Source organism: Eschrichtius robustus, chromosome 12 (assembly GCF_028021215.1).
Source record: "Eschrichtius robustus isolate mEscRob2 chromosome 12, mEscRob2.pri, whole genome shotgun sequence".
NCBI lineage: Eukaryota > Metazoa > Chordata > Mammalia > Artiodactyla > Eschrichtiidae > Eschrichtius > Eschrichtius robustus.
Window position 1 is genome coordinate 12,336,851 of NC_090835.1, and position 24,116 is coordinate 12,360,966.

Sequence of the window (24,116 nt, forward strand, 5' to 3'; positions counted from 1 at the left end):
GGAGATGGGAATATTTCAAGAAAAAAGGGGAACAGCCATGCCACATGCTGCTGAGAGGTCAGGCCAGATGAGTATACAGAAATAATCATTTGAGTTAGAAATGTGGGAAACACCTTGATAAAAGTGGTTTCAATGCAATTGGGGTGGGGCTAGGTGTGGGAAGAAGCCTGATTGGAATGGATTGAGAGGAGACTAGAAGGCAAAGAAGCAGAAATATATTCATTTAGATAGTTTTTTCAAGAATTTTGCTAGGAGGTAGAACAGAAATATGGATGGGTAGAGATGAATGGGGGTTATACTACAGTGACAAAAACCAAATAAAATCATGAGAAAACTTGACTATATTACCTGTCAGTAGCTAGAGTCAGCCATGGCCCTCCACCATGGGTCTTGTGATTTCTGGACACAAGCCGACAGAGCTCTGCCAACCTAGGATATGATCCTTTGATGGAAGAGGGAAGGAGCAAGAAACAGAACTGTACTATGCCTCAAATCTTCAGCTTGCACTTGTCATACTTTATGTTTGTTCACATTCTATTGACCAAAGCAAGTTACATGACTAAGCTCAATGTCAGTGAGGTAGAGATGTATACTCTTTCTGCAGAAGGCCCTGCACTTCTCATGGTAATGGAAAGGTATATATACTTGTCTTCTAAGGAAGACGTAGTGATTAGTTGGGAGCAGTAATGCAATCTGCCTCTTAAACATACACATTTTTTGATGGGTGATGTAAATCACGTTCGTATGGTGTAAAAATAATGCTAGAAATAGACACATTAATTACAGAAAAAAAGCCTGTGAGAGTGTGAGGAAATAGGTGCATTTTTAGGAGTAAGGGCATATTATTAACAGGAGGAAAGGCTTAGAGAGAGTATAGGTATTAAAAGGTTGGTAGTTTTGCCATGTCTTTTATAATAAGACTTCTTCCTTTCTAAATTTTGCTTCTGTTCTGACTTTCCAGTAATTTCTAAGATCAGGGTACATGGGAGGTATATTTTGTGGAACTTGAATGTTTAGGAATCTTCCTTTGTTGCCTTCAACAAAAACAAATAGTTTGGTCCAGAGTTATTTTTTAATCTTCAATTGTCTAGAGACATTGCTACATTCTTGTAGTAATTAGGATTATAGAGGAGGTTAGAGCTAAGATCTCATTATCTCCAGGACATGCCTCATGCATGTTAGAGCAGCTCAGTACATACTTATTGAATGAGTGCATGCATGAACCCCACCCATCACATTTCGCAGGCAACTTTTTAATGACTAATTCTTTAATATTTTAAACTTGTTCATCTCTTCTAGCTCTGGCAGAATGAAACCCAATTCCCTTTAATGAATACAAGGTATGAAAGGAAAAGATAAATCTTATAAGTATATGCTTTGAGAATGAAGTTCGTTAAAATGTAGATATATCAGGTACAATTAAAAGCTCTTATATATAAGTTTAGCCTCTTTTCTGAGAACAGTTGAGGGAAAGTTACATATCTGTTACGGTGGTAAACAGCAGGGCTTTTGCAGTGAAAACTGGATCTTCCTTATAATGTATATATTAAGAACATCAATCTTAGTAATAACTTCTACTAGATGAACACATATGAAGGATTCCATCTACCTAGAGTTAAGGAATGAACTCATTTCCTTCTCATAAAAATATCCTTTTCTTCATAGCAAAGGTATAAGGTAGTAGCTCAAGTAATTATCACTGAAGAATGAGAATGCCTACTTAAAGTATTCTTGTATAGATGATTTTCTTGCTCTCTTCACTAAGCAAAGCCTTTTGGATTGGAGAGATGGCTACGGATGCTCAAGTGTGTGGGCACTTCAATATGCAATGGAATTTTTCTGCAGATTTTGAGCTATTGAGTTGCCACTTGTCTTCTCTGAGAACCATGATTCTTAATTATGAGAAACCCATTTTGACAAAGATCAAGAGTGGCAGAGACTTAAGTGGGAAAGTTAGCTGTCAGAATATCATCTGTCTCCCATTTTTCTGAATTTGGGAGAGTATATTGGAACAAAGTCCCAATTTCATAGCTATTACTCCTTCACAGATAAATTGGCAGTGATTTGGGAGAGAGGCTCCTGACATTTCTGCCCAATAATTTTTAATCATTCTTTTAAAAAAATCCACTGGGTTCATTTTTGAAACTTAGGTGTTGTCTCAGTCCCTAGCAAACTCAGAGACCTCTCTGGGAGACAGCAAGTCTTCTACTGCAGCTTGGACACAGATGGACCCAAGTTTGAAAACTGTCCTGCCACTTACTAGCTGACTGACATTGGGCAAGTTTCTTTACTTTGCTGGAGCAGGTTTAACTCTTCTATAAACAAGAATACTATTGCTTGTCTTACTAATTCATTTATTTACTCTTTTAATAAACATGAAGTACTTATTATATTCTCATACCTGAATTGTGTGTACTAGGGATGCAAATAATAACAGCTAATGTTTGGTGAGTATTAACCAAGTGCAAGCCCATTCTAAATATATCTCCTTTATTTTTCCCATCAGCTTTATGAGTAAAATAGATACCCTAATGTTCATTTATCAGATAAGGAAGCTCTGCTTAGAGTTTAAGTAACTTGTCCAAGTTATATAAAGTAGAAAGCAGGGAGACTAAAATTCAAGCCAAGACAGCTTTGAGTTGAGAGTGCATGTTTTTAACCACTGTACTATACTGTAAAGATGCAAAGATACAATCCCTGCCGCTAGTGTGGACACAGAGAAGAAAACAAACAGTCATATTAAATGGATGTGCAAAGTATCCAGGCATTTTGGAGAAACAAGCCCTTAATTCCCTGGGATCAACTTTGGTCTGAAATCTAAGACCATGATAAGTCTATGATAGTTTTACCTGTAATCTTCGGATTGCTGCTGATTTCAAAGTCACTGGTATCAGAAACACACATACATACTAGAGCTTTAGAAATGTCAGTATTTATCATTTTAAAGTCAGACTCTCCATAAAAATTCATGATGTCGCAGTGATAAGTACGAGAAATTTTACCAAATGTCTGCTTTTGGTAAATACTTAGTCCATGCCACCATTTACATTAAAGGATGATTGGACTATTTAAAAGATTATGATATTGGTAACGACTGATACTATTAAGAATACACTTCACAGAAAATATGCTGATATTATTTTCATTAATCAAGTGCATATTTTAATAAAAATAGGAAAAGTGATTTTTATGAGCACATTATAGGAGGATGTGATGCGTGAACTGTACTGTAAAGGCACCAATAAACTAGAGTAAAACAAACGAAAATGGTACATTTTTAATGACTTGAAGTTTGGGTCAGATAAAATGAAATCGGAAAGCTTTGAATTAACAGCACACCACAAGCTTGGAAACTTGCATGCAATCCAGTGTTTGTATATATTGTATGCTATTAACTTGAAAGCAAAAATGGCTTCTGTAAAACATTGCCTTTTGTTAATTAGACAACTTCAGGCCTTTGAACGTGAATCATTAACTGCTGATATTGCCCTAAGGACAAATGTTTGTGATCTCCTGGGGCTTTTAAATATAAAGAAGAGGGGAAAACAATGAGGAAAGTGCTTATTTCTCAGTTTTAGATTATCCAATTATTTTAAGTAGAGAAATATCATTAATAGGGTCACTTAAAATAGAAATAAGTGGGAAAACAGGAAGAAAGCATCTCAGTTGCAGCCATGAAGTTTTATGACAATTAAAAAAATAAAAATTATGAAAAAATAGCTATTTATTATTTTAATGGTGACAGGAGACTAATGGAAGTTCCTGTATGTGAGGAAAATATGACTTGTGCCGGTAACATCTATGTCACTACAGACTCTGGAACTCTGTTTGCAAGGAAACCCATCAGCCATTATTAAGGACTCTTGTGATGTCTTGGCAAACACTATGTAGATTGAAAGGAAATTTCATTATATCTTTAAACATTTAAATACTTGGATTCATAGTTCACTGATCTTGAACAGCCTGGCTCTCATTTCAGGTGTCTTTTGCTCCTTGGGTCTTTATTAATGGTGATTTTTGCATTTATTACAGCACAGAGAGAGGGACTTTTTCCCCCTAAGTAGGTTTACTTCCCATGTGCTGTTTTTTGTTAGTGAGGCTGAGTGCTTTATCCATCAGTCCAGACTATGTGACGGGAACATTTGCAGGATTATCTCTTTGATGCTCTGGTGTCACTATCCACTGTACACATGGTGGGGAAAGGGACATGTGTCCTAGTTTATTCTGCAAAACTATATATAAACAGGCCTAGCCCACTTTCCTCTGCTCTCAAACTCCTCTGGGGCTTCTGCTAGTGGAAACAAAAAGTGTAGAGATTGTAGGTCAGAACCGAGGTGTTGCACATTTCACTGACATGGAGAGACATCAGCACCCAGAGACTATAGACAGGGGTTTAAGGAGAAATGGAGTGAGGAGGTCACAACAGAGAAAAATGACTCTTCAACGCTCTATAAAATGCAAAAGACCATGTTTAAAGATTGGAGATATTATTGTTTATTGCTTTGGCAGCTTAAATTCCCTGGGCTTTCTCTGAAATTATGCCAAGGTCAGGTTGGATTTTGCTTTCTAACACTTTTTCGTCCCTTTCTTTCCTCCTCTGTGCTCTTCTGGCTCTTCCTCCTGTTCTGCTCCTAACAACTGAGGGGCCAGTAAGTGGAGGTTGGAAGGTCTGACCAAGCTACTCCTTGCCCTCTCTTCCTTGCTCGCCTCTGTCCTTCAAGCCATGAATGAACTAATGGCAGCATATTTGTACCTTTTTTGCCTGACCATTTCATAGCATTCCTGTGTTAGAAACCTTCCGTTTGAGTCACCATTTCTTTCTGCTTCAGCATCCTGGCCCTGTAAACCTGCCTGTCCCATGTCCTCTTCCTCATATCTCACTTTCCTATGACCTATCCCTTGCCTCCATGAGAAGCTATTTTTCCTTTTTCTTTTTCTTGTTCTTTTTCTTTATGTGCTCCATTTTAATAGAAGTGGTGTCCCTTTTGCATTGGCTGGTGACATTTCATGATAGTCTTCAGGCAATAAAAGAGAGGAACACATTTTAAATGAAAGCACCAGGAACCATGTGCTCAGATTGCCTTTGTTGGGTACAAGCCATTTTGCATGGCTAATGGTCTTCTTTGTGCGTGGGTGGTTATTAGATGTTTAATGGCCATTGCTATTAGAACTTTAGGTGGTCTTAGATTTGGGTGAACAGTTTGAAATCTGGCTACATTAGCTAAGGTCTCATTGTAGGAAGGCATATTTCTTCTACCTGTTTATAGATGAGAGCCCAAGCAAGGTTTAGTTTTTGACTTGGATAGACCTTTTATTGGGGATGGGGGGTCTTGGGGGAGTGTGGGTCTGTTTTGTCAACAATTCTTACTAATGACATATTAAGCATTAATCATACAATAAGCGCTTGTGTATTTAGAAAGAAGGGAGATTCAAATGTCTGGAAAGACATACTGTTTCTAATTTTATTTACAGAGGCAGTGCGTATCTTTTTGATCACTGATTCTGGGATTCTATTTCTTTCTGTTTGTCTGAAGCCTAGGAAGAGACTCGGTCCCTAAGGGACACTCCTTAAGTGTCTGCTGAATGAATGAGTACAAAATGCAAACACAGGAAAGGAGATCCACAGTAAGCAGAATGAAGGTGCTCAGGCGCTGTGAGTGAAGCCGTCCATCAGAGGAAAGAGGGGTGGCAACATCTTCAAGAGAAATAGTGAGTAAATGCATAAAGTGTGTCTTGCTTTGTCTTCATGACCTCTCAGTGCCTCAGTTTCTTCATGAATAAAATAAAGGGTCTGAGTTAGTTCAGTATTTTTAAAACTTTAGCTTTGTGCATGATAATCACCTTGTTGAAGTGTAGGGTCTGGGAACCCATCCTCAGGAGTCTGATATCACTGGTGGTTCTGGCTGGATATCAGGAGTTTGCATTTTTTACAAGCCCCATGGACCATTCTGAGAGCAGTGGTCCATGGATGATCTTTAAGTTCCTTATGTGCCTTAGAAACTCTCTTTCTACTTGTCCCAAGCTACTGACGTCTACTAAAAGTCCTTGATGTCCTCATATACTCATCATTCATGGTGCTTCTTAAAACCCCTCATTACTCCCCATGTATACCCATCAATTCTAATCTTCAGAAAGTTGTGGCTGCAGTGAAGCCAGAGTCCTATATATACAGAAGACGGCCTTCCCTGCTCGAGGAACTTCTTCCCTCAGAAGGGGCTGTGAGTGGGAAGTACTGTGACTGACCACCCAGGTCACTGCTATCTTACTTGGCTCCCACATGCGCATCTCTTTTTGGAGACTGCCGTGCTCAAGGTCACTGAGATATTTCTAATAGAGTTGAAGCCACAACGGGTTCAGCTGTTCAGCTTTTGAAATGCTGTGCTTTATGTGAACAAAGGTGACAGACCCTACATGAACCTTTGCTGCTGTTATTGTGGAAAAACTGGTACCTGTTTTCACCTCCCCTCATACCTTCCAAAATTCCTTTCAGTGATGAATATTCTTTAGCTGAGTTGGTGGATTATGGCACTCCTGACTTGAGCTCCAGTATACATGCCTTGAGTAAAATGACATTTATTTTCCTTCTGTTTCATTTTTTATATGATTTTTATAGGAATGCATTTTACAGTTCAATAGCCAGAAAAAGTGAATGAGCATGGCTAATCCTGTTAAATATCTCTTTCCTCCTAGTGTACTGGAATTTCTTTTTAAATCTGATAAATCTTTCCAAACAGCTTGACATTCCTCCCATCTGTTCCTTAGGTCACTCTTATTTTCTGGCTGGTGAGGAGTGCTTGTAGCATTCTGCAAATGCCTCTGCCTTAACAGGGCCTTGTAAAACATTTATTGTGGTCCTTTCACTCAAATTGCAAATATTGTCATAAAAGTTCATTTCCATGATGTGTTTTGGGAACCAGTATGTTGCCGAGTCAAGAATGCAGTGCTTGGAACACTGTAGATTCCCATAAATGCTGTTGAATGAATGGATTAATGCCTGGATGCTGGGTGTCAAGGAGTTTAAAGTCTAGTCCTGGCTATGCTACTTATGAGTTTTGTCTCCTCAGGCAACTGACTCAGCCTTTCTGAACCTCAGTCTCCTAATCTATAAATGTGGAACTCAGAGTAAATGGCCTCTTTCTGCTAAAAAAAAATGCAGCAATTCTAATATAGCTCCAATGATTTACAAAACACCCTGGCTAGGTGTGGTTGTATATTGAATGTTTGCCTCACTTCTGTGGATACTTTCAGCTGCATATTCAAAGTAACAAAATCCCAGACTGAAATGGCTTCAACAATAAGGACATTTATTATCTTACATAACAGGAAGAAGAGAGGTAGTGCAGGCCTTATATTTCAGCAATTCAGCAACTCAACAGTGTCATCAGGAGCCCAGGAGCTTTCAGTCTCTGATCTGTGATCTCCCATGTAACTGGTTCTCCTAGTAGCTGTATGTAAATTGGAGCATCATGCTTCTTTTTTCATATCCAGTGGGAGAGAAGAAAATCTAGCCAACCACACAATATAATTTCTTCTCTTCAGGCTGTCTGGGCCAAGCGAAGACCTGTGTCTATCCTTGGATCAGCTGAGTCCTGGAGGACTTGAGTGGGGTGATTGGATTGGACTGGTCATCTGGGGTAGAATGGACATTAGGGGCCCAAACACAATGTCTTCTGTACACTATTAACCATTATGCATTTGGTCTTACAGTGCCAAGTAGAAGGCAAAATCTACTTTGAAGTCTTTATACATCTACATATGCTGTTCAGTGTACACTTGCCATTGTAACTGTGACACACCAAGAACCCAGTTTCAGGGTGGTCACTATATAGTGGGCACCTTTGATATATTTCAATCCATTCCTGGCACCTTATAAAAGACCCAGATGAAGTAAACAAAACACAGTCCCTGCTCTCTGGGAAAATAAAGTCTCATGGGAGAAGCAAGAAATAAATACCTGAAAAGGTAAATTAGAATACAAGGAAAGTATATGTCTAGTGTCAAAATAACCATAACCATAAGTAACCAATTATGAGACACCTACTGTGTACCAGGCATTGTGGTTGGTGCTTTACATATGTGATTATATTTCACTCTTGGAACAACCTTCATAGGTAGACAGTGACATTACCACTTGGCAGAGGAGAAAACTGAGGCTCAGAGAGATTAAATACCGTGCCCAAAGTTATTCAGCTCATTAATGCCAAGGCTGAAATTTGAACCTAGAACTGTCTGTCTCCAACACCTGTGCTCATTTCTGCTTCATCATGCTTTGGGCAATAGTTGAAAGTTGGACCAGAAGCTTCCAACCAATTAAGTCTTTTTACCATCCTATTTTAGGACGATGGGCTAAAAGAGGGTGCCATTAAGAGGGCTAAAGTCACAGAATAGAAAAAGGGGATTATCACTGGTTGGGTTCTTCAGAAAAAGATGCTGAAATGGAGTTTGTGGTGCAGGGTGTTTGCTGGAGATCAGCACTTGGGAAGGAGCAAACAAAATTGGGCAGAGGAAGAAGGGAATGTGCAAGTAAGTATTGCTCTGCAGAGCGTCCTTCTTCCAGCTGAACAGTGAGGACTTTGTACCCACTTTGCTTAGTCACTGGATACAGGCTACCCTGGAAAAGGTGTGACCTCAGTGAGCCTGCTCCCTGGAGCTGAGGCAGGCCCTGGAGAAGTGACAGCTGGAGGCTGTCTGCTGACCACACTCCTCGCAACTAGGAAGCAAGGCCTTTCTTGAAGGGGATCTGGGCAGTGCATTTCTGTGTCTCTCACAGTGATGCTAAGGGCGAACTCTGACTATATCCCGATTCTGCCCATATTCTGGTTTGTGTCCAATGAGTGTTACTAAAAGTGGTGACTGGAGGCCTATTTGACTGAAATGGGTAGGAGCCTGGGAATGATAAGACTGCAGATGTCATTTCCATGCTTGCTAAAATGCTTGTAGAAGGACATCTTTTAGTCTGGCCTCATTTATTTCAAACCAAGGTCTTATTTACTTCTCAAAGATGCAATTTCAGAAATAGGCCACATTGTATCAAAAGGCAGGAGCCATGTTTTCTCATCACAGCAATGAGATCAGGCCAAACTAGGTTGCCAGATTTCATTGTTTTTCTGAAGTTGGTGGATTTCTAGAATAGGGCTCTACTAAGGTAATTATGGGATGTTTGCTGGCTTTTAAAGGTCAAAAGTTAGTTTCAGATAGTATGTTAATTAGATTGATGTAGTAATCATTTCATTATGTATATCAAATCCTGTTATATACCATAAATATATGATTTTTGTTTTAAAAAAAAGGACAAATATGGGCCCAGTGATAAAGCCACTCTTGGTGTGGCTAATAAAACAAATACACATGATGCGATAAAGCATGGATCAGACAGGCTCAAATTTGAATTCTGCATTACAACTTGCTTGTTGTATGACCTTGGGAAAGTTTCTCTCCAAGTCTGCCTCCTCATTTGTAGAATGGATTAGCTATTGCTGTTATTGATGTCATTATTATTTTGGTTCCCCCACATTTTACCCTCTTGGTTATTCTCTGCCTGTACTGCCTCTTAAAATGTGCAATTCAGAAAGGAATATAATATGCTGGACCTAGTATGACCAAAGTGGCATACCGTGAGACTCACCCTTCCTTGTCCTAGACGGTACACACCTATGAACACCACACAGTCTGCGGTAGCACAGATAACAACCACACACGTGTTGGCTCAGTTGTGATCAATACCTGCAGGTCTTTTTCTCACAAAGTGCAGATAAGTCAGCTTTCTCCTTGCCTCCCATCCATCAAATGCAATTGAATTAACTGAAAAGTAGGAGTTTACATTTATCTCAGTTAAATTCCATGCTATTTCAAAAACAAGGGAGATGTTTCTCACCTATCACACACCCCAGCTGTACCAGTTGTCTGTGGTTTATGGTCCATGCAAAGCAGAGGGAAAAAGTTTACTGTTTACTTCTCTCATTCAGGGACCCTGGCTGACCCCCTGACTCATCTACAGAGGTACTGGTTGCCAAAGTGACCTGGAGATGTCTTCTCTCCCGTATTGCCTGCTTGCATTTTTGTGTCACAATTAGGAGATATGATAAAGTCTGCACCACACTCATGTGCCCATAGAACAGGGCTGGAGGAAAAGTGTAGACTCTCCCTTCTCACTCAGATATCATATGCAACAATATTCCAAGTTAATTTGCAATGGCCAGCCAGGTCTGGAGTAGGACTTCCTGGCTCTCAAGGCTGCTGGGGTCACTTTGAATGGGAGGTCAAGCCCAGTGCAGGTTAGTGGGGATATTTGCAAGCAAGCCGTGTGTACCTGTGAAAGAATCCTCCCAAAGAGGTTTTGGGGCTGCCAATAGATTTTTGAAAATCTCCCCCACTGAATGTAAATTGATACAGCCACTATGGAGAACAGTGTGGAGGTTCCTTAAAAAACTAAAACTAGAACTACCATATAACCCAGCAATCCCACTATTGGGCATATACCCTGAGAAAACCATAATTCAAAAAGAGTCATGTACCACAGTGTTCATTGCAGCACTATTTACAATAGCCAGGACATGGAAGCAACCTAAGTGTCCATCAACAGATGAATGGATAAACAAGATGTGGCACATATATACAATGGAATATTACTCAGCCATAAAAAGAAATGAAATACAGTTATTTGTAGTGAGGTGGATGGACCTAGAGTCTGTCATACAGAGTGAAGTAAGTCAGAAAGAGAAAAACAAATACCATATGCTAACACATATATATGGAATCTAAAAAAATTTAAAAAAAAGGTTCTGAAGAACCTAGGGGCAGGACAGGAATAAAGACGCAGACGTAGAGAATGGACTTGAGGACACAGGGAGGGGGAAGGGTAAGCTGGGACGAAGTGAGAGAGTGGCATGGACATATATACACTACCAAATGTAAAATAAATGGCTAGTGGGAAGCAGCCACATGGCACAGGGAGATCAGCTCGGTGCTTTGTGACCACTTAGAGGGGTGGGACAGGGAGGGTGGGAGGGAGACGCAAGAGGGAGGGGATATGGGGATATATGTATACATATAGCTGATTCACTTTGTTGTACAGAAGCAACTGACACAACAATGTAAAGCAATTATACTCCAATAAAGATGTTAAAAAAAAAAATGTCCCCCACCTTTTCTGCCCAGAATGTGTCATGCTCCTTCATAGGTAACATCAGGCACCTGGGCTTGCTGGAAGGGGCATGAGAGCCCTTGATCCACCTGACCTGGGCTCCCAAGCATCAAGCGCAGTGACCACAGCTGGTGGAGGAGGGGAGCTGGTTTTTGGCAGGTTTCCACACCAGCTCTGTTGGAGTGATAATTGCAGGGGCTGTCATTACATACCTCTTAATGGCTTTCTTAACTGTGCTGACTTAAATTTATTTAGTTTCAGGGGTTCTCTGAGTACTCATAACTATATTTCAAATAGTGATTTCTATAAATTAGAAATACCATTTTTCTTTAGCAGAAGAATTTCGATGAACCAATTATTCAAAACCAAATTTAATCAAGGGCATTTTTTTTTCCCTTGGCAAGTGTGTGTTCCCTGGGCCTGCAAAGAAACACAAAGTTGCCATCGGATTGGCTGAATAGAGCTGATTGATGGGGCTGTCAGAATTTATTGCTAATTTGGTTGTTAAGCCTTGCAAGGACTTGACAGCATTGGTGCCTTACGTAATGATATTTAATGTCTGGTCTTGGGTTTGAATTTCAGTTTTCCCAGGTGTTGGTAAACATGCAGCTTTGCTCTGCATTTGCAATATATACCCTAAACTTACTTGATTTCCTTTGGTGGAGGGCAGTTTGCAAGTGTGGCAATAGTGTTAGTGTATGCTCTCTTTGTTATCATTATACCCATGTGCTGTGACTTATGTTGGGTTTGTGTGTGAACAAGTGACCACTTCTAACTGTGGCATGGAAAACGAAGGATATGGAAAAAATGAAAGATACAATATCCTATTGTTACTTCCTTGGGTAAGGGTAGGAATTATGGTAAGAGAAGTGCATGAATTTGCCAGAGTAGAAGAGTATGGGAAAAATTAGAAATTCGTTTGTTATCATGTAGAGCCCCAAGGGTATTAAGAGCATAAAATCAAGTGTTAAGAGCTCAAGTTTGCCCGTGTCTGGATTCTTGGCATCACTACTTACCACTTGTGTGACCTTGGGTGAATTACTTATACACTCTGAGCCTCAGTTTTCCAGTCTATAAAATGAGGATAATATAATAATTGGAATGTAAAATGAGAATGATAATAAACTTTGTCTCCCAGACTTGTTATGAGGTGATTATGTTGTTGGCCATTGTCTAGTTAGAAAGTACACACTTCATGTTGGCTATCGTTATCATCGATTCAAGGGTTAAAGGCATTGTTGAATGATTGCTTCACAGAATTCTTGGATGAAAGTAACCCCATGAAACAAAGACAAAGTAGACAAACCAATAAATGATTCTCTTCCTACCTTCCATAAACTTCCTTTGAGTTTGACATGTGCATAGCACTGTAATGGGATCTCTGGCCCTCCAAAAACTAAATAATAATAACAGGGGAGTAAAGCCTTGCTTTTGAAAATTCCATAATCAAAATATGATTAGAGTAAACTATATCTAAGTTATTTTTCAGCCTAAAAGCCTGTGATTTGGGGTCTCTTCACATTCAAAAATGATGATTGTCATCTTCTTACACCTCCAGGGAAGTCTGGGATGAATCTAACAGTGAAGTCTTTGGATTGGAGGCCTATTTATGGAGGAGTTTGGAAATGTAGCCAGAACTCAACTCCCATCTCCACCTCGGGCTTTCAGGACCTATCCTAGCCCAGTGCCTTGGTGCAAACCTGAAGGAGAGAAGGATTTCCCCAGATAGTATGGTTGACTCCTCAGTGTTTTAGGGTGGCTCTCTACCATTGATAATTATTCTAATAGCTAATATTTATTGGTCGCTTACTATGTGCTGAACATTGTACTGAGTTCTCTATGTGTATGTCTTATTTAATTCTTACACTAAACCTATAATGTAGACATACTAGAATCCTTATAATTCAGTTACCTGGGTGGAAATTGAAGCTAAGTGGGATGAAATAAGGGGAAAAGTTGGAACCTCAGCTCAGATTACCTGACTCCACAGCTTATGCTCTTAACCATTTCCGGTCTTGGCTCCCCTAGTACCAGCATGGTGTCATGCACTAGTCTTTTCCTGGCTCTTATTCTCACTCTTCTCATCTGTAAACTGAGGGCGCTGGGTTCTGTCTCCAAGACTCTTCCAGTTCTTACATTCTATGATTTTAGGTGTGTTGAATGCTTTATATCAAACCCAAACATGGTAGAATCTCCATGCATGTAACTCATCTTCCTCTTTATTTCCTTTGTCTTTCTGTCAAATTACCTGAGGATGGATTGCAGAGAAGTAGTGTGTATATGCGTTTTATTTTATTTCTTTTTCTAAAAATTTAAACTGACCCGAATAGGCCACCTACACATTTTGGACATTGCTGGTTTCTGTGTCTGATTCTGGCCCTGAGGGACACCCATCCTTGCCTACAGAGATGTCTGAGAGCAGCTCTCTGGGGACATTTGACAAGTCTTGGGAGAAGCAAGATAATGACTGTGTTCAGTAGAATGTTGTCAGCCAAATAAGAGCTGAGACTTGAGGAAAACAGGTAATAGCTGACCCTCTATGAAACAGAAGCATTTGAGAATTTGGGAGTACTTAGGAATGTGTGATAATAAATATATGGAATTATTTTATTCAGATTTAGCCTATCGCTCATTCAGGTTTGATTATTAATGAGGAAGCTATGAATATTGGAGAATGATAAAGCACTGCCTGCTCTCTGATGAATGATATGTGGAGTTCAATGAAGTGTAAAGATATAGTAAAGAGAAAAGGAAGGTGAACTAGAAAAATTTCAAGTCAAGTCCATGGAAATGTTTAGTGTAAACCTTTACCTTCTTGGAGATTTTACTCTCTTCCTTCAAACAATGCGTAGCATAAATGTAAACTTACCCGGTAATTAACTATATTTATAACTAAAATAACATTACAAACAGAGAGTTTTTGACCTCAACCCAACAATTAATGGCTAAAAATGGGAGATAAACAAGAATCATCCATCTTTTATTCATATACTTAATTATCCATTCAATAATTTTAGAAAATTATCTGAAACTCAGCTCTCCTACACCACTAACACCTAGCTAACTCTTACCATTGTTTTTTTTCAGCTTAAATGTTGAAAACTGGCTTCTTCTACCTCCAAATTGTGTTGGTGCTGCTGACATGTGCTTTCAAAGGCATCCTGTACTTCTCATAATAGCACTTAACACATTCTGTTGTAATTGTTTATTTCTCAGTCACAGAGCTTTTGGCATTTTGTTCATGACAATTCTTCATTGTGTTAAATTATCCCATATGGTGCTTACTAAATGCCAGTAGATTGTTCCAATCACTTGACAACAAAAATGCCACCATTCTTTTCCAAATTCCCTATATGGGTGAATATTTTTCCTAGTTGAGAACCAGTGGAGGATATACATTCTAAGAAGGCAGGCATCATACATTCTTGCTCAATATTGTATTCCTTGTACTAAGCATGCTGCCGAGACACAAGCAGTTCTCAATAAAAGTACGTTTTATTGAGTGAGTGCAGCTAGCTCCTGCTTGGTTTGGACTGGTGTGGAGAGAGGGAAAAATAATAAAGCCATTTGAAGTGCTGGGTAAGAGGACCTCAGGATGCTTTACAGTGCCAACTGCCAAGCAGTTTGCTGCTGATTTTGTTTCTCTAGATCTTTCCTCATGTGATCAGGTGATAGAGAAGGAAAAGGGATAGAAATAATGAAATGAATGCTATCTACCTAATTAGGATAGGGTGAGGGGATTCTGAGTCTATATTTATTATCCTACCAATTTCATTTCATCTACCTTTTGGGAATCTGGAGATAAAATTCATAAAATGGAGAAACGTGAGGGTATTTTTAGGAGTAATACTGAGATTTCACTATAGATAGTTATTTCTCCACTTGAGAGAGTACCAGCTCTACATCAGCCTTTGAAAAGCAGACACAAAATCCGATGTATTTTGCAGCTCTCCATCTGTGTCTGGGGTCAGAATAGTTCGCGTAGGATTGTGTCTGAACTCTGGACAGCTGTTTGGTACTTCAATCTTCAGTTTCTTTCTTTGTGAGATAAATTAGAAATTGCTAAAGCCCAAAGATTTTGACACTTCAAGGCCACCATAAAAATATTTGGGAAGGCAGATTTTAGGAGGCTCCATTAAGCTGGATGTCTTATTTTCTTGGCTGTCTGACCCTCCAAAGACTGAGCAATTAGCTTCAGGAAGCTTCTGATGTCTGAAACACATATGTACACAAACAGAGCTTATATATAGGAAATATAAAATTCAGGACCAAGGCATGGAAAAGAACAAAACTCTAACCATTAGAGTTAATATAATTGCTAAACATAAGATTTGGCAAAGAGGTTCCTGGTTGCCAGGACAAAAATGGAAACCCTGAAAATTATAAGTTTCTCTTCTTAAACCAGTTTCCTTCTGATGGGAAGAAGGAGATACATGTTTATTTTACCTCAGGCAATAGAGATTTTACTGTTAGAATATTCCACAAGGTAAGGGAAGACTAGAAATCCTCTCAGTAAATATATAGACATGCCTCATTCAGAGCTCAAATGTTCACAGTAGGTCAGGGGTTTTAGTGACCCAAGAACAAACCTTAAGTCAGCTACCTTCATGACTCAGACTTTTTTCTTCCTGTTTGTTTCCACTCCCTTACTGAGTTGATTGCCAGTGTTCTTTGTTTGTCTTGCATTCTAATTCTACAGGAGAGGAAAATTGATGGGAACAGTTGGTCATTAGCAATATGGAGCATTCCTACTGGGCAAAGTTCTCAAGTTAAGTCACCCTAAAGGTCACTTTCCAGCATATAGAACTCCATTTCAACCATTTGTGGCTAATTTGGCCTGGGAAAATGGAAAAGAGCATGCCAATCTCTGGGTAATCATCTTCCTGTAATAGTTTTCTCAGAAGAGAGCAGTGTAACTGGCGGAAACTTTGGGGCTTCATGACCATTTATTTGATGCACTGTCTTTATTAGAAAGGAAGAGGTCATTGTTGACTCTCTGCTTTATATCTGGGACAGAGACACCATCCATTTCTGTGTCATTGGAAGAGTTGGATGTGCAATTTCTCCATTTCATCTAACCCATTAAGGGTGCCAGGAGAGTGAGTTCTGGGCTCCTGGGACTTCTTTTCAAGCAGCAATGCTAATGAGTAGAACAAGTAAGAGAATCTGAATAAGCAAGTACATTTTTTTTTTCCTACAATGACTTGACCAACATTGTTGAGAAAAACAATGGGTCTGCAGAATCTAGAAATTCACTTAATGGTATAAGCTCAAGTAATTTTTTGTTTATGCCTAAATTCTTCTCCTTCCTGATTTATTTTGTTTTGTTTATCTCCCAAGTTCTCCCCAGACCTCTTCTCAGATGAAGATAACTTATAGCTCCCCTTCTAATTACTATTTGCTTCCTGTTATGGACTGAAAGTTTTTGTCCTCCGAAAATTGTTATATTGATACTCTGTCCTCCAATGCGGTAGTATTAGTACGTGGGGCTTTGGGGAGATAATTGGGTTTAGATGAGATCATGAGGGTGATGCCCTCATGAATGGGATTAGTGCCCTTATAAGGGTCATGAGAGAGCTTGCTTCCTCTGTCTGCTTTCTGTCACTTAACAATACAAAGAGAAGCTGGCAGACTGCAGCCTGGAAAAGGTCCTCACCAGAATTCAACAATGCTGGTGCCCTGATCTTAGACTTATATGCTCCAGAACTGTGAGAAATAAATTTCTGTTGTTTACAAGCCATACAGTCTATGGTACTTTGTTATAGCAGCTTGAACTAAGACCGTTGATTTGCATGCAAATATTTTCATTTTAATGCCAGGACAAGCAGGAGTGAATTATCCACAGTGAAGTATTTAACAAGAAACAGGTTTCCACTTCACCTTCCTACTCTGTTTTTGGTTCCTCCTACTCTTCAAGTCAAAATTATGTAAACCCTTCTGAGGTTCCTCTTGACTCTCTGACTGTATTGTTTCCCTCTTTCACCATGATTTCTGACTGTGACCTGAATTTATTTACCTGAGTTTATTTACTTAAAAAATTTTTACTAACCAACTTTAATACCTTTCTCTTTCCTTTTATAATTATTTCCCCTTCCATTTATAATATTGCTCCTTCAATATGTAACAATATTACAGGAGAAACAAAGCTTTTCCTGGATTCAAATTTTAAAATAAGATTCCAATACATATTCTTACATGGAAGTTGAGTAGTGCAATTGAGGAACAATTGATGATGAGTTATATAGCAGTACTAACATAGTTTGGCTTTTGTCAACACCCAGTGATCCTGGGAAGGGAGTTGAGGAGTCATGCATGAAACTCTCAAGAGTAGAAGTACAGAATTATACTTTTAGCCTGTTTTTCTTTGTCTTGCATTTCCTGCTTATGATAGGTTTATCTCAATATCTGTCCCTTTGTTGTTGTTGTTCAGGACAGTTTCTCATGATAGGAAATGTCAAGCCAAATAGCATGACGCGACTTGCTGAAGGACTGAGTCAACTCTTGACCGCCAATGGCATTTTCAACCATGGCTGCTGAATAAGAGGAAAATTAAAACTCCATTTTCAGAGGTCAAGAGAAGTTCACTATTGTTTGACTTCACATGATTGACGACCAGTTTTCTACACTTCATTTTAAAATTTTTGATATTGAAAACTACCTGAAACAGAAGACCATTTAAGATCAATGGCCAATGTCAGAAAGGGACACTCTTCAGATTTGAGAGGCAGCACTTTAGAAGGAACTGGTTGTCAGATGATCTGTGTTGGAATCCTAGCTGTATGACCTTAGCATATCATTGAACCTTTTAAAGCATTGTGGGTTTTTTTTTAACCTGTAAAATAGTTTTGGTTTATTTCAGTGATCAAATAACATGATCAGTGTGAAAGTTTGCAATCTGTAATGCACATTGCAAATCTGTTATATATGACAATGTACTTAGTTTTTGTTTTTCGCTTAAAATTTTCTTATTGATCAAATTCTCCTTAAAGATTTCAGTCAGTATTATATTGGATCTGCCTTTGACAGGAGAATGCTGTTAAGCGATATTTCACAGGTAGTATGATAGTTGCAAATAAAAGGCAAGAAAATTTTCCTTTAAACAAAAAGATTCATCATATGCCTGAAAGATTGACCAGAATTCTGAACAGATGTACATCTACTTAAGTGATATGCCTCTATTAGTTATCTCTTACCACACAAAAAATTAGTCCAAACGTAGCCACTTAAGACAATAAATGTTTATCATCTCAGTTTCTCTGGGTCAGGAATTCTGCTTAGTTGTGTGGCTCTGGCTTAGTGTCTCATGAGATTGTAGTGCAGATGTCAGTTGGGGTTACAGTCATCTAAAGGCTATTGGCAGGAAACCTCTGTTTCTTGCTGACTGTTCTTTAGAGGCCTCAGATTTTCACCATGTGGGCCTAGCCATAGGGTTGCTTGAGTGTCTTCACAAAATGACGTTGGCCTCCCCCAGAGAGAGTGATCCCAGTGAGAGAGGAAGGAGGAAGTCACAATGCCTTTACCACCTAGTCTCTGAAATCACACACTGCTACTTCCATTAGGGTTGCCAGCTACAAAACAAAATACTCAGTTATATTAGAATTTCAGGTAAACAACAGATAAATTTTTTAGTATAAGTATATCCCATGAAATATTTGGGGTATACTTATACTAAAAATATTCATTATTTATCTCAAATTCTAATTTAACTGGGCATCCTATATTTTTACCCTAGTTCATGGTACCTTTATTTTAGAAAACATATTGAATCAAACAGGTTAGAGTTACTGCTTCCTCATGCTGTGTATTTCTATCATCCACTTGAAAAAAAACATACGGTCAAATCTATCTTCATCCATTTTCTTAATGAGGTAATTAGCAAAAAGGATCACTGGCCGCTTCAAAAGGGTCATCTGGAATCAAAATCCAGGAATCTTAGGTCTGTTACCATTTTTTGCCCTTTTTTACTTCACTTGGTATGTAATGTTGTCTCTTTTCCCGTGCAGATTTTAAGTCAGTAGGTTTCAATCTGAGGAGTTCCCTCTGCTGCTGCAGCCAATCAGTTTACCTCTCTGCTGAAATAAAACCACTGCATTTACCATTTATTATATACCTGCATTATTGGAGCAAGGGGAGTTTAGAAGGGTACTGACTACAGATGTTCTCAGTACTTCTCACTTATCTTCAGGAAGGACAGGTTTTTCTCTGGGTATTATTTTGGTTTTTTTGTTTTTGGTTTTTTTTGTCTCCTGAAAAAGATTTTCTTAGGAGGAGATCATGTCTCAGCAGCCATATTGCTCATAAATCTCAAAAAGAGTGAACCAGGAGAAAAATATAACACAAAATTTGATTTCACAATGTCTCTAAGCTTCCCAGAACCCAAACTGGGGACTCACTGAATGAAGAGAATTTGTTTTTCCATTGTTTTCTTCTTGAAAAATAAGAGATGACTTTGAAAGTCAGTGACTTCTTTCAATACCTTTGATAACTTTTCAAAGTCTTATAAAGTGCTTGATGAAAGCAAGTCTCTTGATGGGTTTTTCTAATGTTTCAGGATGGTTTTCTTCTGGATAGAACATACCAAAAGATTTCAAAAAGTTCTGTGGAGAAAAGGCCAGCAGAAATGACAAATTATAGGAATCAAAAAAGAAATGATGAAAAAATTTAAATGGAATAGTTTATATGTACATTTGTGTGTATATATATTTCAGTTTCCATCATGGGTGACATAAAACAATATCAGAAATAATTACTTTTATAATATAATTAAGACTTACAGTTTTAAAATAGACAAAAATTTTACAGTAATTCAGATTTTAGCATGATATGTTTATACATATATGATAGATACATTTTTACCTCTCATAATAGCAATGAAGGTTATATATGAAAGTTATTAAACAATTATGAAAATATATTTAACTTTCACTTAAATATATAAGCTGTTTCATTTAACTTCTTTCAGAATGATTTGTTCTTGTTATTTACCTTAGTTTTTGAGGGAATTCAAGAAGCTAGCCATGTTTTTAAAGTCTAAGATAACCATTCCTGCCCTTTTCGTTCTAACACTTTCTCTATTTTTATTTGATAAATCTGGCACCATAACTTCCTTTTTACTCTGTTTGTTTGAAACCAGTCGTTAAGCTCAGCCTTCACGCAAGGGGAGAGGAATTAAGTTCCGCCTCTTGGAGTAAGAACTATCAAATAATTGTGGATATATTTTTAAAGCCATCTTAATGGCACAGTGGAAAGAATGTGGACTTTTAAAGCCAACAGACATTGGGTTCAAAACCTACCTCTTCTATTCATTAGCTTTTCACTTTAGGCTAATCACCTATCCTTTTAGAGCCTGTTACCTTATGTATAAATTGGGAATAGTAATACCTACCTGCTAAAGGACTACCCAAAAGCCATTCTCCTTCTCTCTTGCTGGGTCCCACCACAGAAGCTAAAAATTTAATACTCTCATTCGCAGCTTTTTTTGCAGTTTGGAATGGCCACGTGCCCTAGTGCTGGTCCATAGAAGAGAATAGAAGTGTGCTAGGATGGGGGCTTCTGAAGGAAAACTTTCACTTTCCTTATAGAAGGGGGTAGACCTCTGCTGGCACCAGTAACTAGTATCTGATTGGCAGAGTCTATGTCACATGTCAGTTCTCTGGTGGGAGAATATATATACACACACACACACACACACACATATTTATAGAGATTTATCATGAGATATATATAGCACTTTACAATAAGATATATATATATGTGTGTATATATATATATATATATATATAGTGATTTATAATAAGATATATATTATTTGGTCTTCATCTCCATTTCTGGCACAGAGATTCTAAAAACCTTGGATAAGAAATAATGAGAGAGATAAAGGTGTCTTTCGTTATGTTAATGAAGTACTTTTGGAAAGCCCTTAGGTAACCTAAGGATGGGGGGCCAGTTGCCAGGGGAACCAACCCTATGATAAGAGAGTTGGAACTTTCAGTACCACCCACGACCTCCCGGGAGGGGAAAGGGGCTGGAAATTGTGTTCAGTCACCAGTGACAAATGATTTATTCAGTCATGCCTATGTAATGAAGCCTCCATAAAAGCCCAAAAGGACAGGGTGCAGAGAGTTCCTGGGTTGGTGAACAAAGTGGCGATTCTGGGAAATCTGCGCACTCAACGAGGACATGGAAGCTTTGCGCCATTTCTCTACACCTTGCCCTGTACATTTCTTCCATGTGCCTCTTCCTGAGTTATATCCTTTTTAATAAACTGAGGATCTAGATAGTAAAATATTTCTCTGAGTTCTGTGAGTGACTGTAACAAATTAACTTGAACCCAAGAAGGGGCTGGATGAAACCTACAATTTATAACCAGTTGGTCAGAATTAGAGGTGACACCTAGACTTGCAGTTGGCATCTGAAGTGAGGGCTGGGCAGTCTTATAGGACTGAGCCCTTAACCTATGGGATCTGATGCTATCTCCAAGTAGATAGTGTCATAATTGAGTTGAATTGTTAATATAAAATTAATTTATATTTTTCAGACTTTATGGATACCCTGTAGTTAAATGTCACACAATTTGTAAAGAGAGAGTAAGAACAGTCAGCATGCAGAGATAATACCTGAAGAATAAGCAATTTTCTATGAACATCACGTTGGAGTGATATGCATTTCTGCCAAATTAACCAATATAAGTAGTTTGAATTAATCACGAAAATGAAATCAACGTGGAGGCAGGATAGCATAGTAGTTAAGAGGATAGCCTTTGTAGCTCCCATTCTGGCAATATGACTCTGGGCAAATTACTTATCTTTTAGGGCTTTGATTTGCTTATCTGTAAGATGGGGCTAGTAAATAGTACCCATCTCAAGGGGGGTTTCTTTTCTTGGGATCAAATAAATTTTATATATAGTAAGAGCTCAAAAACTGTTAGTTATAATTATCTAGGAGTGACTGAAATATAGAAGTGGGTAAGCAGTGTTCCCAGTGGAGGAAAAGTCTGTCTTTGAACAGCTAATCAAAAAAACCCTTTGACTTACACATGTCCACGTTTGATGTGCTATACACATGAGGAATCTAACTGGTTTGTCTTTTGTGAGCGCTGGCAGATCATCATCAGTTTGTACCCCCTACCTAGCCTATATGTAGTAAGCCATTAGAGATCTAGCAATGAAGTGAACCACACAGTAGAAATCTTGGGTATGAGTCTGTCCCAGTCAGCTTTTGCCATAATAATACTACATTAAAAACCACCCCAAAGTCATTGGCTCACAATAACAAACATTTATTTCTGACTCATACATGTCTGGGTGTGGCTGAGTTCATGCCTGCTCAGTGAGTTTCTCATTTTCTTTGGATCAGCAACTGGTTACCCAGTTGCTGAGAATATATTCTTTTCATGGCAAAGTACAGGAGAACAATAGGACAAACCCAACCATGCAAGCATAATTCAAGCCATTGCTCATCCCATGTCTGCTAACATCCCAGTGGCCAGAACAAGTCACATGGCAAGTCCAAATTCAAAGGGCAGAGGCATATACTCCAGCCAACTATGAGGCCATAGCCTGGGTGTGGATGTACAACAGGACTGCAGAGAAATGAAGAATTGAGATCAGTAACTGAACTACCACAGAATCTTAGCTCTGAGGGTTTGGCTCTGCATTCATTTGTAGCCACTGTATTGCTCGAGGTCTGAGCTTCTTTATTTGTAAAGTGAAGAGGTTGAATTAGATCAGTATATTAAAAAAGCTGGGAAAGCTTTTAAAAAACACCATTTGCTGGGCTGCATCCAAGGCCAATTAAATCAGAATCCCTAGGGGTAAGGCTCAAGAACTTTTATGTTTACAAAGCTTTCTAGATGATTCTAGTGTACAGCCAGGATTGGGAACCACTGTGTTAGACGGTTTCCAGTGTTTCTTCTATTCTAAAACTAATTTAGGTTCTAATAGGACTGGTTGGTTGGCCATAAGGACTTGTTCAAGGCTGACATGCTGATTGGTAGGGTAAAAAGCCTGTGTTCTTCGGTAATTGCTGACACCCGCCCCCCGCCCCCCGCCCCCCGCCCCCCGCCAAATAGCAACAACTATATTGTTTTCTCTCAGTTCCTTTGCTCAAAGACATTCCTGCATTCTGGCAGATGCCTTCTTCCTCCTCTTCTCTCTCACCTATTTCAGTTGCTGGAAAAGTTTTCTGAAATAAGTGAGAGCTCTTCCCCCTCTTCTGTGTCATTTATTTTCCAGCTCTGCCTGAATTTCACTTCAAATGCTACTTCCCCACTTTGCCACTTAGAACTAGCAAGTGTCACCCACCTTCCCATCAAGGTTGGCACCGATGATTAGCACACCTCCACATGCTGCCACTCTTTCCCCACCTACCCCAGTGTCAGCCCGTGTGTCAGAAGGGGATTTACATTTCCATAAAAGCAATTCTAAGAGCTGTCAAAAGGAGCTCTGGAATGAAATGCAACATAACTATCATCTGAGTATTTCAGAGATGCCCTAGAAGAGATACTTGCACTGGGAGGTGGGGAACTAGTGCCCGAGGAGTTCTCATTCCTTTCAAGGACTCCGTGAATATTGTAGGGGATTTGTCATAAGTCACCATGATCATATATTATGATTCTTTGTTGGCTCTCTCTGGCAAGTTCCTTAATTTTTCTTCCTCACTAACAAGAATTATAATTTGGGGCCTGTAAATAAATGAAAAATTCACAGATAGATCTGGTCACTGAGAAAATAGTTTATTGAGAATTTTCTATTTTTCCTTTTCCTCTTCTCCATCTCTTATTTATTTATTTATTTTTAAACATCTTTATTGAAGTATAATTGCCTTACAATGGTGTGTTAGCTTCTGCTTTATAACAAAGTGAATCAGTTATACATATACAATATGTTCCCATTTCTCTTCCCTCTTGCATCTCCCTCCCTCCCACCCTCCCCATCCCACCCCTCTAGGTGGTCACAAAGCACCGAGCTGATCT

At 38.8% G+C, this 24,116-nt stretch overlaps 1 long non-coding RNA gene across 1 annotated transcript in view; it reads left to right on the forward strand.

Moving 5' to 3' along the window:
• The window catches only part of LOC137773825 (uncharacterized), a 300,385-nt gene extending 290,324 nt beyond the window's left edge, over positions 1–10,061 (forward strand). Inside the window, exons 4-5 of the long non-coding RNA XR_011075731.1 lie at positions 5,535–5,709; positions 9,966–10,061. This is a non-coding gene — a long non-coding RNA (uncharacterized lncRNA). The remainder of the gene's footprint in view (positions 1–5,534; positions 5,710–9,965) is intronic.
• The last annotated feature ends 14,055 nt before the right edge of the window (positions 10,062–24,116 follow it).